This window comes from Dipodomys merriami, unplaced genomic scaffold, assembly GCF_024711535.1.
Source record: "Dipodomys merriami isolate MVZ:Mamm:240054 unplaced genomic scaffold, mDipMer1.0.p SCAF_4, whole genome shotgun sequence".
NCBI classification, from domain to species: Eukaryota; Metazoa; Chordata; class Mammalia; order Rodentia; family Heteromyidae; genus Dipodomys; species Dipodomys merriami.
Genome location: NW_027205603.1, coordinates 10,746,573 through 10,760,240, shown reverse-complemented (window position 1 = coordinate 10,760,240; position 13,668 = coordinate 10,746,573). Strand labels below are relative to the sequence as shown.

The window sequence follows — 13,668 nt, the reverse complement described above, 5'->3', positions numbered from 1 at the left end:
TTTTCCACTGTCCAGATGATCTCTCTCTCTCCCCTGCCCTATACACACACACACACACACACACACACACACACACATTGTAGCTGGATTGTTTATCAACTTAGTCACTGTTTTGAAATATAATTGAAAAGAATTCAGGTTATGTACTGTTAATGGAATCCCATGAGTTGTCTGCTTTGTTGGGATGAGCAGGAAACACTGGGTCTGAAAAGACTAGATTTGTGATAGCTGAAAGGCCTATAAACCAGTGTTGTCCTTCATGCCTTGTCTATTAAGACCAGTTAGACACCAATGGCTCACACCAGTAATCCTAGCTCCTCAGGAGATTGATATCTAAGGATTGTGGTTTAAAACCAGCCCAGGCAGGAAAGTCTGTAAGACTATTATCTCCAATTAGCCACTAAAAAAGTTGGAAGTGGAGGTGTGGCTCAAGTGGTAGAGTCTTAGCCTTAAGCAAAAAAGCTCAGGGACCATGCCCAAGCCCAGGTGAATCCTATTTGCACAGATGTCCCCTCCCCCCTCCTCTCTCCCTCTCCTTTTCCTAGAAGAAAATTCAATACCTGGGGTCCATTAACTTGTACATATCAGTGTCTCCTCTGCCTGGTGCAGAGGATCAAACCCAGGGCCTTGTTCTTGAGAGTGTAAAGTGTTCTACCAACGAGTTATATATACTTATTCTTAAATTTTCAGTTCAATAGCATATGCATACAAAAAATAAAAGGAGGGACAAGTTGTCTTCATCTTTAGCAATTATAAAGACCTTGGTATTAATAGAATAATAAGCTATATATGGGAATAATTTATTCTGGGTCATCTAAAGTTTAAGAAACAAATATGTTTCTAAAATTAATTCAGTCTATTTACTTGGGTTTTAAACTATGTATGTGCATATATATGCCTAAAGTGAAATATTTACAAACATTCAAACTGTAATGTATGTTTCTCTCTACTTTTGTTTAGTGGGCATTTAGCATAAAAGCCATGTTAATAGATACCATTGGAAGAAAACACTCATATTCCATTTGAACTTTTAAAATATTTATATGTTCTTTTAAAGCATTTCGCAGCACAGAGACACATAGACTAATTAATGGGAACATAGTCATTCTCTTCTATTAAAACATCTAAAACTAGAGAACCAGGCTTGAAGACACAAATTTCAAAACCACAATAATCCACACAAACAACATTTTAGTGAGCGATGGTGGTAATCTTCCTTTCTGAACTGGTTTTTCTCAATTGTTACTCTTCATCTATTTAGAAGGTGAACTGTTCCTGTGATGTTGACAGGAAGAGATGAGACAACAGATACCAACATGAACTAAACTGTTGCAAGACTTATTTTAAGCAGGAGAGTAAATATTTAATGATGAGGCATTGCAGTCCATTCTAACCGAATTATCCAGTAACAATAGCAGAGGGAAAGACTGGAATTGGAGGGAGAGAAACCATCATCCTGTGTGGTTTTAGCTTGCATGAATAGGAATATAAAATAGAAGACATGAAGGTAGCCTTTCATAGTGAAATCAGACTCATTATCTGTGCTGTATAAGTTTCCTAGATTGTGTTTTTCACACTCAGAACGTTCAAGTGCACGTGTAAAAAGTGTGTGGAAAACAGTGGTAGTGTGGTGAGAATTGCCAGCTGTTAAACATCTCAGTGCTTTCAGGGAACACCACTGCTAATTGGTTCCAAAGCTAATTTAAGTTGTCATCACGCAAGGGGCTCAAAATGTGGGTTGGACTAAAAGGCATGTCACACACTAGCATAAATCATGATGGGTAGAGGGGGAGAAAAAAAAAAGTACTTTAAAAGGCACTAAGAAGACACACAAAGAGATTTTCCTGCAGCGTATTTTAAAGGGATGGAGTATGTTTGCAAAGCAACGTTTCTGGTTTAAACGTTGTCCAGAGTCTGCCATCACTTGTATTCCTCTGTAATTTCTCTTTCCTCAAACTAGATTGTTTTAAAAAAAAAAAAAATCCCGGAAGATGTTTGTTTTAGGTGGCATAGCTTAAACGCTGCGATTTCCAGAGAGAATAAAGCAATTAACTCAAAATACAGGGACGCGGGGATGTGACTGTTAGCTTTTTCTGATGTTTCTTTGTAGTAACAAAACGTTACTGTATCCAAAAGCAAGCCAACATCGCATTGTAGGTTAGCACAAAACAAGCAAAGAGGGGCTGTGTGTGTGTGTGTGTGTGTGTGTGTGTGTGTGTGTGTGTGTGTGTGTGTGTGTACCACTACCTGAATCTAAGAAGACAGGCCAGTGCGAGTCAGATGCTCTAGAAGAGGCTACACAAGTAAATCAGCCAGCAGAGAACTGCACAAATAATCCGAACCCAAAGAGGAGTCAATCAGCTCCTAGGAAAAATCTGAATTTCCCCATGAAAGGCAGCTAATCAGAAACGACCACCTTCCCGGAGCAGCGGGGGTGGGAGGGGCGGCGTGTGGCCCCGCCCCTTCTGCGCGTGTGCTTTTGAAACACGTATTTAAAAGGCGGAGAGGACGGAACTCGCCCCGGGAAAGGTTCGTTCTGATTCGAATCAGGAAACGGAGAGGGAAAAGGCGCTCACCGCCTTTAGGATTCTTCATAAAGGCTTCAGCGGAAGCAGCCGGGGCCAGCAGAGTCTCTGTGGCGCAATCGGTTAGCGCGTTCGGCTGTTAACCGAAAGGTTGGTGGTTCGAGCCCACCCAGGGACGCTCCTCGCTTTTATACGCTAGTCGCCCGTGGTTTTGCACACCACGAAGAGTTCAGGCGTTTGGTCGGCACGAGGGTGGACTTTCCGGGACGAAAGCCAACTTTGGGGCCCATCCGCGGGGAGTTCCGGCGGGGGAGGTGAGGGGCCTCATCTAACTACCTTCTGCTCTCAGCGGCCAGGTTGGCGCTGCTGGGGCTGGAGACCAGGCCTTGAGGGGGGGCTCTCGACGGCGGCGGCGGCGCGCACGCGGGGCGGAGGCGCGCAGGGACAGCGGCGCGCGCTTTGAAGCGAGAGTGCGCGCTGGGCTGGAGGGGGGCGGGGGAACGGTGCTTTGGAGCGAGGGCGCGCAGGGCGGGGCGAGGGCGCGCAGACAGGGGCGGGACCCAGCCCAGCCCCGCCCCTCACGGGGCGGAGCGAGTACGCGCAGGGAGGCCCCGCCCCGTCCGAGTCCCCTTCTGCTGCAGGGGGAAATCATTGAAAAAAAGAAGAGTCCCTGGGAAGCCACAGGTGCCGCCCCACTCCCACGAGTGCATTCCGACGGTGCCGTGCAGCCTGCGGACTGGCTTGGGACTTCCCTCCGGTCGGCCCTGGGTCAGCGGGAACGTGTCCCCCATCTCCCCCACGTTCCTGGTCCTCTGCCTATGAATACATTTGACATAGGAATAAACATGAAATGGTTTTTGCCCTAATAAATCCATGGTGTGCGCAAGTTTTGTACCAGAGTTCACATGTTCTAGTTGGCCTTCTACTGAACGGCCAGCATTGTGTCGGAAATGGAAATTCCCGTCGATTCAGATAGGGAGAGAACCTAAAACGAAAATAAAAACAAAATACTACCATTGTTCAACTAAGAAAAGAGTCAGAGGAAGATTAAGAGTGAGACTGCTTTCATGTTTCATTTCAACATTCTATAAACATATTTACCTTTTACTTCACCAGATGCAGAAGCCTCTCAAAACGTTGGCTTTACTCTGTTAAGTATGTACTGCCTTTGAAAAGCGATCGTTTAATCATCATTGTCATTGTCTCCAGTGTAGATTATAACAATTTGAAAGACAGTTTTTTTTGTTGTTGTTGTTGTAATGTTTTTTTTTGTTTTTTTTTTTAAATTTTATTTTATTTTATTTGAGAACATACTGTACAGAGGGGCTACAATTACATGGGCAGGATAATGCATACATTTCTTACCAAGCATTGCAGCCTCCTCCTTTGTTTACCCTTCACCTCCCTTCCCAGCCTCCCCCCTCCCCCCACCCAATTATACCTCCCTCCCCCGAAAGACAGTTTTAAAAACAAGCACAAACACTGATATACTAGCTGCTAAGGTGACACCAGCCTGTAGTCTCAGCTACTCTGGAGGCTGGACCACTAGAGTCTAACAGTGGGAGGTCAGTCTGAGCAATAGAGACTCTGTCAATTAAAAAGAAAACAAAAACATCTTATTTGTGCAAATACAGTTTTATACTCTTCTTTATATTCCCTGCTAGGTGTTCATATTAATTGTGCAAGCCCCTCTTTTGTTACTAAAACTGGATACCGCAAGCTGGGTATCCACAGTTCTGTCAACTAGGAAGTTCAAGATCTTATGGCTGCAACCTGCTGATGCCCTTCTTCATGGCGGAGACTGCAGAGTCCAGGCAGCACAGCAGCATCACATGGAGAGACAGAATAAAGTTACTGGCTTGGGTCTCTCTCCTTAAAAAGCCACCCATGGGCACCAGTGTCTCATGCCTGCAATCCTAGCTACTCAGGAGGCTGAGATCTGAGGATTTCAGTTTCAAGCCAGCCCTGGCAGGAAAGTCCAGTACACTCTTGTCTACAATTAACCACCAAAAAGCCACACACACACACACACACACACACACACACACACATACAGCCACTATTGACATCATGAGACTCTGCTACAGGACTTCTTGTAATTCTAATGTCTCTCAAAGGTTCCTCTTCCAAATTCCATTAATCTGATTTTGGGATTAAGTTTCCAACAATGCAGGGTGTACACCTCAATTATAGCATTGCCAAGGGCCAACAGTTATTGACAGAACATACTTGTCAGGCATGGTTCTAGGTGCTTCCATGGACTGTTGTATGCAATTCTCACAGCCTGTGGGGTAACTCCAATGATCACTTTTGTAGGAGCCCACCACAGTGCAGTGTAGCTGAACAATTTGCCTGAAGTCTCACTTAGACTTGAATCTCTCTGCTGTCCTGTCTCCCTGGAAGCTCTCTGCTCTAATCTAGCTACTGAATTAGTTAGACTAAGAGACCAGGTACCCGTGCTTTGCATCCTCCCAGCATCCAACAGATCCATTCGAAACTAAGTAGGTTCCTTGGCCTGTAGAAGTCTGTGGGCTGCAGAAACCTTTTTCTTTTCTTCTTTTTTGTAACAAAACCAAGTGGGTTCTGTTCTTTTAAGAACCATGTGCATTGCTTTTCTATCAAATTTTAATCAAGTCCATTTGGTAAAAGCCACCCTTGCAGGGTTTTCTGAGACAGGCTTAGAAAGATGCTTAGTGTCTCTAGGATTCTTAGAAGTTCTGTTATTTAATCAATGGGTGTGCAAGGCACAGCCCTAGGATTCTTGGAAGTCTTTTTGTTTGGAAAGCTCTATGACGCATCATTTGAAATCATCTCAAGGTTTCAACAAAGTATCTTGCAGTCTTCTCTTGATCTGAATTTTATGCTGGGCACATTCACGTTGAAGCATGTTGCATCTTCAATGTCCTATTTGATATTTTTCCCCCAAGTCTATTTCCTACCTTGAGAACAGTGTGTCATCCTGAGAGACGAGAAGGGAGAAACAGCATTGCTTCTACACCGAGCAAATCCTGCCTCCTGTATGTTCCCCTGAATTCCACTTGGAAATTGTATACATCTTTTTTCTCCCTTATTTTACTCTTCAAGTACTTTTTCTTAGGCAGTTCAAAAGCAAAACAAAGGAAATTAGTTGATATTTCCAACAGCCTGCCTATAAATCCAAGTGTTTTCCCTCCCTCCCTCCTTCCCTTCCTCCTTCCTTCCCTCTCTCCTCCCTCCCTCCCTCCCTTCCTTCCTTCCTTCCTTCCTTCCTTCCTTCCTTCCTTCCTTCCTTCCTTCCTTCCTTCCTTCCTTCCTTTCATTCTCCCTTCCTTTTGTCCTTTCTTTGTTTTTCTCTTTCTTTCCTTCTTTCTTCTCTTTTTTTGGGGGAGGGCAATATGGGATTTTGACCTCAAGCTCTTACATTTTCTAAGCAGACATTCTACCATATGAACCTGGCTCTTTTTACTATCATTATTTTTCAGATCATATCTCATGTTTTTGCCTGGAGCTAGCCTCAGACCACACCTTATGAATAGCTGGGATTACAGTTGTGCGCTAATATGCCTGTTTGGGGGTTCTATTTTTAAAAATAGATTCTTGCCAATTTTTACCTAGGCTGACTTCCACCCGTGACAGTGTTGTTTTCTTATCTGTACCTTCCAAGTAACTGGATTACAGAAGTGAGCCACTCCACTTCAACATCTTAGGTACCTTTTTTATTTCCCACATTACTGCCTTACCATAGTCTTCTGTGTGTGATCGCATCCTACTGCTAATATGTTATAAGACTTGGATCCCCACTCCTTCCACCTTGAGAGCTATTTCATGGTCTCGTAAGAATCTCCAGCCTTCTATCTGATTCCAAAAGGCATGCAACAGACACCATCTCCAAATACTAACTTCTGTTTTAGTTGTCCATTGTTGCATTAAGAAAACACCATAAAACTCAGTGCCTAAAATCAACTCTCATTTTATTGCCTCTCCTGGTCCTCTGTGTGCTATGCTACTACTTAGGGTCTCTGATGTGGTTGGTGTGAAAGTTGGGCTAGGTGGCCGGCCCCTCGGTGCTCTTCTATGTCACCTTTGTCCCTGGGACATCTCACCAGGCAGGGCCTTTCTCTAGAGAGAGAGAGAGGCTAACATGGTTTTCTTCAAGTGGCAGCTCAGGGCCCCAAGAGGGAAGAAATGGAAGATGTCTGACTTTCTAAATGCCTGGCCTCATAGGTCCCAGAGTTAACTTCCTCTGTATTCTATTGGCCAAATAGTCATAGGCTGTGCCAAGATTGAAAAGGAGGGGCATAAACTCCACCTGATGGTGGGAATAAGATAGTAAGGGAGGTACAGAATCCCCTGGGTCTTCTTTGGGGAGACCAGTCAGCCAAGCCCTACATCCTCTGTGAGTCCAGAGAGATTCTTTCCTGGGGTCATTTTGTTCTCCATACAGAGGGTCTGCCGGAAACCCTATCCACGATGGAATGAATTGGGATTGTCATTGCGTGCCACCATGCCTGGGTTTGTTGATTTCTTCCGGTGCTGAGGAATCGAACCCAGGGCCTCAGGCATGCAAGGCAAGTGCTCTACCACTGAGCCACCTTCCCAGCCCCTGTTGATTTCTTTTGAGTGTATATTTTGACTATCTTGACTGGCTGCTTCTCTGCCCTACCCCTGTGATGCTCATTTCTATCAGCCACTCTCATCCTCTACAGATGAGGCACCTCTCTCCCCAGAGCCTAACTTGGCCAGTCATTTGCTCATTGTCCATTTTCTACCCTCCACAGTTGCCAGGCTCTGCCATCCACACAGATTGATATCAGGGAGTCCGGTTTGGGATCTGCATCCCCAAAGTCAGCCCAGGCCTATGGACAACATCACACCGACTTTCTCAGGGATGTTGAATGCTCTCACCCAGATCTTTCCTTATTATTCTATTAAGCAGAGTCTTCCCTGGGCCTGCCCACAGAAGATGGCTGGTGGCTAAAGTATCCTGGCTTCATGGTAATTGTTCCTCCTCACTACCCCCACTTACCTGAGATTTTGCTTCCAGCTCTTTATACACAATCAGCTATAGTCCAAACATATGAAATGGAAAAGTCCAGAAATGAACAGTTCCAAAGTTTCAGATTACATGCCGTTCTGAGCGGCATGAGGAAATTTCTCTGCATCTTGCCCAGTCTTGCCCACATGTGAGTCAACCCCTCTGTCCAGCATAGCCAAGCTTGTACTTGGCTATGAATGCTATAGCAGCACAGCGCTTGTGTTTCAAGAACACTGATTCTCCTTAATGATAGTCTCAAAGCACATGAGTACTGGTACTGGCAATTTGAATGTGTCAAAGAGAGATTATGAAGTGCTCCCATAAAGTGAAAAAATAGTTCTCAATGGGGGAAGCAAAAAAAACCCCACAAACATTGTAGGATGAGATTTATAGAAAGAAACAAATGTATCCATGAAATTGTGAAGAAACATAACCCCAACCTAGGATCATTTGACTCTGCATCTTTTTATTGGAGGGTACTGTGAAAACCACAGGCATTCAGTATAAACCATACTTCAAATTTTGCTCTTTTTGTGGTCTACTGATAGGTGGCTGCGAGCCACAGCTCTCAGTCATCCATGGCAAAACTGATACCCCACAGTGTGCTGTGTTGCTAAGCTATGATGTTGAGTGGGGGAAGTGTATTCAGTGCATTTTCCACTTAGGATATAGTAGACCTCCAGTGGGTTTTGGGGGATGTGGTCACCCCTAAATAAAAGGGTAGCATCTGGTAGATGCACGCAAGCTTGGGCTTGTGGTTCTTTTTAGCGTCTAACCTCTTCTCTTCCTCAGCAGGCTGGCTTATGTTATGATTTAACTCTATTTGTCTATGTCCAGGAGGGGAGATAGGGAAGAGTCCCAGGATTATGCCTGTGGTCATATAAGGCAGACCATTCTACATCCTCTTCAAGCAAGGAGAGAATGATGGTCTTTGCATAACATCATTTCTATCATTTATATAGGGACCAAAGTCTGGGAAGAATGTGGGAATTCAAGATGGCCCCATCTGATATCTTATGGTCAACTCCTTCAATGAGTTCTATCTTTGGGTGATAGATTGAAATAGCAGGACTATTCTACTTCTTCCAAACTCTGCTTATCAGTGAGCTTAACCCTGTTTTGTCGTGAAGATGAATACCTTGTTTTGTGATGGCAAAGAGTTGTCTGATGTTTTTGAATATCCTTAATTGGCGATTAATTGACCTCAGCCTTTCAATGTTGTTCTTTAGTGCACCAGCAAAAACATGCAAACAAACAAACAAACAAAACCAAGTCCACAGTCTTCACAACTACCACTATCTCTAATCTCAAATTCCTGAAAACTACACTCACCAGTACATACTGTCACTGAGATCTGGCCCTGGTTCACACCAGGAGTGTTTAATATTTTTACCAACATCTCAGGTCAGAAGCTATCCATTCTCTAACTACTACAAGGGATGGGCCTTCACTGGCCACTTGCTAGTGGGTGATTCAATCCCAAGCTCTATATTAATTGCCCTTAATGTGGTCTTAATTAAGTCCCTAGGCAGGGTCAGGTCCAGCACTAGCTGCTGCACACATGCATGTCAGAGTTTATTGAGGAAGGTACTTAGAAACAACTCTTGATGAAGCAAGAGAAATAATATTGCTGGGCAGAGGGAGGAGCCAAACTGCAATGTAGGTGCAACAGCAGCTCAGCTGATCCCTTGAGAAGCACAAGGCGCAAGTAGCTCTTCAGAGTTGCATGGAATCAAGACACCAGGGCTGGGACTTGGAAACTGTACAGTGATCAGTTATTGGACATACGCTGCCCTTGGAGAACGCAAGGCCTTGCACCTCCTAGGCTAATGCTTTATTCTTAGAATCACACTTCAGCCCTTATAGTTTTATTTTTCACTTTTTGCCCTAGTCAGCCTCATATGAAGATTCACCTACCTATGCTTCCCAAGTATCTGGGATTATAGGCATGTGTCATCACATTAGTTGGTGACACACCAAAGAAGCTAGTAAGAGTTATTAAGATATATGTATATAAGTATATATAACATGAATATATTAATGAATATTATATAGTATATTAGATCAATATACTTTATATATCAGTACATAAATATATAAAAATTAATGTATATATAATATATAGCTATACAGTATATATGCTGATTTTTACCATTTATATGCTTATTTTCTTTTTGTAGTTTGTTATAGTTCTTTCTCTCTTTTTCTCTTTTTCTCTCTCTTTCTCTCTCTTTCTTTTTCTCTCTCTTTCTCTCTTTCTTTCTCTCTCTCTCTTTCTCTCTTTTTCTCTCTCTCTCTTTCTCTCTTTCTCTCTCTCTTTCTCTTTCTCTCTTTCTTTCTCTCTCTCTTTCTTTCTTTCTTTTTCATTTTTTTTGTGGGGCTTGAACTCTGGGTCTGGGTGCTGTCCCTGAGCTCTTCAGCTCAAGGCAAGCACTCTATCACTTGAGCCACAGTGCCACTTCTGGTTTTCTGGTGGCTAATTGGAGATAAGAGTCTCACAGATTTTCCTTGCCTGCGCTGGCTTTGAATGATGATCCTTAGATTTCAGCCTCCTGAGTAGATAGGATTACAGGTGTGAGCCATTTGTGCCCAGCTATAATTTGTTGTTTAAAAGTATTTTATCATTTTATTTTTATTTGAATAAATGAATGTAATTAATATTCATTCGTAATGATCTAGCCAATTGCATCATTATCATTTTGTTAGCATCTCTTTTCTTCTCTATTGATCTGGTGTGCTTCTTTCATTTTTTAAATGTTCTGTTTACTTTGATTGCCATACATAGATTATTTTTACTGGTACCCCACAGTACAAATTAGTGGAGGCTCACAATATGTTGGGTTTTTTGTTTTTGTTTTTCAGTTGTAAGGCTTGAACTCAGGGCCTAGGCAGTGTCCCTGAGCTCTTTTACTCAAGGCTAGTACTCAACCACTTGGAGCCACAGCACCACTTCCAGTTTTCTGGTGGTTAATTGGAGATAAGAATCTCAGGAGGACTTTTCAGTCTAGGCTGGCTTTGAACAGTGATCCTCACTCAGATCTCAGTCTCCTGAGTCACTAGGACTACAGGAATAAGCCACTGCCACCTGGCCGTAATATGTCTTACATTTGGAAAAATAGCCACTTTCCCCTAAACCTAGAACCTCACATTCAACAAGTTATCTTTAAAAAAATTTTCTTAGTGACTAATTTTTTTTTACAGACTTTTCCAGTTTTGTGTGGGGCAAACCCAGGCCTTGTGGGGAGTACCACTTGTTCAGTCTTGGAGGCTTCTATGTTTTGAAAGAAAGAGTATGCAGGGCTGGGAAGGTGGCTCAGTGGTAGAGCGCTTGCCTTGCATGCATGAGGCCCTGGGTTTGATTCCTCAGCACCACATAAGCAGAAAAAATTTTTTAAAAAAGCCGGAAGTGGTGCTGTGGCTCAAGTGGTAGAGTGCTAGCCTAGAGCTAAAGAGCTGAGGGACAGCCCCCAGGCCCAGAATTCAGACCCCACGACCGGACCCAAGAGAGAGTATGCAAAATTATAAATATAAAATTAACTGGATCCAGGTGCTGATGGCTCAAACCTGTAATCCTAGCTACCCAGGAGGCTGAGATGTGAGGATCATGGTTCAAAGCCAGCCCAGACAGAAGAGTCCCAAGACTCTGATTCCTAATGAATCAGTCAAAAACCAAAAGCAGAGCTGTGGGTCAAGTGGTAGAGTACCAGTGGTGGGTGAAAAAGCCAAGCAAGAACTCAAGGCCATGAGTCCAAGCCTAGTATAAGCACACATACCCCAAAACTAAATTAATTAAGTACTGGACTTCGGGAAGAGTTTGAGAACTAGAGAGCTCTGTACTGCCTTCCTTTTTACAGGTAATTGGCTTCTTTATTCACCTGTGTCTTTGTGGTTCTCATAGATGGCACTTCTTGTTATTCTACATGCTAATCTGTTGGCTCACATTCTTACAAGGATCCAAGGAACCATTCATGGAACTTAAAAAAAAACTATTTCTTTGTTACTTTTCCACTTTGGAATTTCTATACAAACACTAATACTATATGCATGTAGCAGTCATGCTATACCTCAAACTTTTCAAGAGGGAGCATGATGTGCGATTAGGGAATTAATGAATGTTTCTTACAGATGGCTGATGAGCTAATAAGAAACTAAGCAAAAAGGAGTATTCACTGTGGCCACCGAGAGATGAACTTGCTACTCAGTAAATTTCACATGCAACCTGTTACATTTGATTTTGCATCATAAATTGGGTTTTGTTTTGTGTGCATGCTTTTTATTGTTTCACTGCTGAAAGCTATGCCCACAGCCCTAGGTAAGGCTTTTAATATATTTTTAATGCTCTAAAGTTATACTATATTTATAGAAAAAAATCCAACCATTTTCATTCCAGAAATGATTGGAGAAACACAGGATTTGACCTACATTCATGTGCCAAAAATAGATTGCTAAAATGGGTGGTAATGCTTCTTAATGAAATAGTCCTGAGACCATAAATCAGTAAGTAGGTTAAAAATGTCTCATGAATAACTTATTCTCTTTATGAAACAACTAAAACAATGTGGAAGTTTGCTTAGGATATGTCTCTGGCTGCTACCACTTAAACTAAATACTTTAGAAATATTAGAAGGTAAGTCACTAACAATTTCCACAATACCCTTTAACATCTTTGAACTTCATTGTAAGATATTTGTAGAACAATAGAAAAAAATGTATAATTCAAATTATTTAGTAGTTAACTTGTTAATTAACTATCTTCTTTGTGGCTAGTATAAGTTTTGGAAAACTTGAAAGATCCTAGAAAGCCAAGTACTGGTGGCTCATGCCTGCAATCCTAGCTACTCAGGAAGGAGGCTGAGATCTGAAGATCATGGCTCAAAGCCCTGCCTGGGCAGAAAAGTTCTCATGAGACTCTTAGCTCCAATCAACCACTCAAAAACCAGAAGTGGAACTGTAGTTCAAAGTGGTAGAGTGCTAGCCTTGAGCAAAAGAGCTCAGGGACAGTGCCCAGGCTCTGAGTTCAAGCCCCATGACAGAAAAAAAAACCAAAAAAGATTCAACTATTTTCAACATTGTTGCTGGTTTTTTCCTGATGGGAGATAATTTAGATTAAAAGCTAATCAGTTTTCTGATTTTAAAAGAAAAACTATAAGGCAGAAAATTGCCACATCAATCTTGGTTTTAATTTCTTCCTATTTTAAGTGAAAAAAATATTTCTTTTCTTTTTTTTCCTGGTGGTATTGGGTTTGAACTCAGGGCCTTAGAATTGCTAGACAAGTTGCTCTACCACTTGAGCCACAAGCCCACCTAGAAATTGATCCTTTTCTCCTTGAAGACAGAAACATGGCTACAGTTAGCTATATATCAGCAGTCACTACCCTATGGATCAAAAACTGATGAAGTGCCAGTTTCCAGTGATTAGGGTACTGTTGGAACTAGAGCAATCCAGAGGTTCTCGGTTAGAGCCCAGCCCAGGCAGGAAAAGTTTACTAGACTCCATCTCCAAAATAGCCAGTAAAAAAGCAGGGCTGGAGGTAGGGTTCAAGTGGTAGAGCATCAGCCGAATGAGCAAGCACAAGGCCTTAAGTTCAAACCCCAGTACTGCCAAAACAAAACAAGAACAACAAAAACAAAAAACACTGGTGAGGTCACTGCTTTTAAGTTCTCCAACCATTCATGGTCTATATGCTCATTCTCAAATATAAGCAGACACAATTGTGATTAGGAAAAAATATTCACCCCAAAGCATCATTAACTTCATAGCAGGAGTTTTTGGTCTCTGTATAGATTTCAGTTATGGAGATGATGTGATGTTGTCAGCCGTGAGATGTTGAGAAACCACACCCCTCAGCCTTGTTGCTCATGGATTTGAGTTAACAGATGGTATTTCTTCAAATATATCATGCTGTCCTCTGTCTGGTTGGGTTTTGGATCTTGAAATAATTTCACTTCTTCCCATAAACTAAACAAAAGTAAATTACAGTCAATAGAAATTTTAGATAAGGGCTATCAGTGGCTTTTACAGGGCACTATAGCCCCTGGAATTAGATGGTAAGGCTGGCTATTTGCTATGTGTCAGTCACTGGAAATTTGCAACAATTTACAAATAATTTCAAAATGAAACAGTTGTGG

At 42.4% G+C, this 13,668-nt stretch overlaps 1 long non-coding RNA gene and 1 other non-coding gene across 3 annotated transcripts in view; both read left to right on the top strand.

Moving 5' to 3' along the window:
• The first annotated feature begins 2,477 nt into the window (after positions 1 to 2,477).
• Positions 2,478 to 13,668, top strand: part of LOC138806199 (uncharacterized) — a 32,475-nt gene continuing 21,284 nt past the window's right edge. The window contains exon 1 of one of the 2 annotated variants that reach the window (XR_011365736.1): positions 2,478 to 2,529. This is a non-coding gene — a long non-coding RNA (uncharacterized lncRNA). Of the gene's footprint in view, positions 2,676 to 13,668 lie in introns of both variants that reach the window. The other variant, XR_011365737.1, reaches the window with a different exon arrangement.
• On the top strand, positions 2,630 to 2,703 carry Trnan-guu (transfer RNA asparagine (anticodon GUU)). Its single transcript has one exon. It is a non-coding gene; the product is annotated as a tRNA-Asn (tRNA).